A 2451-nucleotide genomic window follows, 5' to 3' on the forward strand; every position below is an offset into this window, starting at 1 on the left:
GCATCGGGCTCTCTGCTCAGCGGAGAGCCTGCTTCCCTCTCTCTCTCTCTGCCTGCCTCTCCATCTACTTGTGATTTCTCTCTGTCAAATAAATAAATAAAAATCTTTAAAAAAAAATTCTCAGAAAAATAGGAATATAAGGAAACTTCTTCAACTTGGCAAGAAAAACTACAAAATGTCTACAGTTAATATTATACTTAATGGTGAAAGTCTGAGTGCTTTTCTCCTAAGATCAGAACAAGGCAAGTATATCTTTTTTCATACCCTTCTTCTTCAAAATAATGCTAGCTGTTCTAGACAGTGCAAAAGGCAAGAAAAATGCAGACGAAAAAGAACAAATAAAACTGTCCCCATTTACTGATGACCTGATTGTCTAGAAAATCTCAAGGAATCTACAAAAAAACTAAAAATAAATTCACACCCACATGCCACATACATACACACAAACATACACACCACATGGACACCAAAATTAAAAATACAATACTCTTTAAAGTTGCTCAAAAATACGTAGGTATAACAAATAAAACACAAGATTTACATGCTGAAAATTACACATTGATGAAAAAATCAAAGATCTAAATAAATGGAGAGACATACGATATTCATGGATCAAAAGACTCAATATAGTAAAGCTGTTACTTCCTTCCCAAGTAGACATGCAGGTTTAATGTAATTACTATCAAATCCTAAACATTTTGTAAACATTTACAAGATTGTCATAAAATTTATGTGAAAGACAAAGGGACTAGCTTAAAGAATTTTGAAAAAAGTATGAGAAATCAGTCTACCCAATTTTTAAATTATACAGTTAAAATAATCAATGCTGTGTATAACTATAGGTGGAGGGATAGACACATAGATTAGTAGAACAGGATACAGAGCTCAGGAACAGACTCATAAATATGCCCCCATTTTTTTTTTTTTTTTTTACAGTTACCAAAGCAGTTCAATGGAGGAAAGACAGCCTTTTCAACAAATGCTGGAGCAACTGGACAGCCGTAAGCACAAAAGGAAACAACCTACATCTAACACCTCATACCAAAATTAACTCAGAATGGCCATGGACCTAAAAATAAACTAAAACTATAAAACTTTTTTTTAATGGAAAATTTTCAAGATTTATGAAGAAACAGTTATTTCTGCTTCACTTAATGTGGGCCGTGGCTTCCTCCAAGTGATTAAGAGCCATCCCATCAGAATATTAACAGTATCTCTCGGGGCACTTGTCAGAATATTAAGTCCTGTATCATGGGAAGGGGCTTCCGTATCCATCTACTACTCACCCTTATGTCCCACCCTCTTTGGTGCAACACCCTCAGAATGCGGCCGCATTCTGAGGGCCTCCAGGCCTTCTTCCTAAGGAGGCACCCGGCGAAGCAGTGGGTACTCCTGCAGTCCCAAGGGATGCAGGAGAATGCAGGATTCAACATTTTTTAAAGCACCAACCCAGGGCCTCACTCCTTCCCAACAGACCTGCCAGATTTAAGAATTCAAACCTCACCGGAGTTTTCCCACTCTTAGAAGTAAATCCGGGTCCTTCTGAGGTTTTTGGGTCCTCTAGAGGCAAGAGACAAGTCTCTCCTTAAGCTGCCAAGGAGGGCCTCAATTGCACTGAGCCAGCGTGTCAGGGCCATACGAGCTCCACCTACCCCCAGTGATGGTGTCCCTCACTGCCAGCTGGCCAAGAGGTGATTCAGCTTTAAAATTCCAGTTCAGTCTTGCTGCCTCCAGCGGCTGTGGCAATGAGAGCAGCCGCTGCCCTGTCCACCTGACTGCAGTGGATGGTGGTGCAGAAGACAAAAAAGAGAAACACCACAGAGCCCAGTAACCTGAAGTCTCGCAGGCAACAACAGGCTGATCCACCGCCAGACTGTGGGCATGGCACCCACAGCCTACAGCAAAGGTATAGCAGTGGTCAGGAAGCCAAGATCCCAGATGGATCTTGGTGGCCAGAGAAGCCACCACCTCCTACATAGGGGCCACCATCAAGATCGCCCCAGGGCCCCCCTCAGCCCCATCAGACACAGGATCACGAGAACAAGTGCCACCCAGATCTGCACAAGGCTGCCAGAAGCCTGTGGTGATGAAGAGGATGTGCCTGCCCCACCGAGAGCTCCTGAGCACCTGCTCCCCGCCCTCCAACTCCAAAGCAATAAAAATGTCAACCATCTCAAATAAATATATAAATAAAATAAAATCTCAATTTAGAATCCGCTTTCCTCAGTAGTCTTGGCACCAATTCTTGCCAGGTGGAGTTCCCTGGGAAACATTCCTTGAGATGGAAATCTGAATAAAGGTTTAGGAAGGTGTATGTCAGGACCAACACATCTGTGAAAGCAAGAAGCCACAACATGGACAGAGGACCCTTCAGGGTTGTCCCCCACAGAGGCAAGGGAATCAGATCTCTGTACTCCCACACTGATCCTCAGGAACGGGCATGAACTTTGG

This window comes from Mustela lutreola, chromosome 10 (assembly GCF_030435805.1).
Source record: "Mustela lutreola isolate mMusLut2 chromosome 10, mMusLut2.pri, whole genome shotgun sequence".
Lineage (NCBI taxonomy): Eukaryota > Metazoa > Chordata > Mammalia > Carnivora > Mustelidae > Mustela > Mustela lutreola.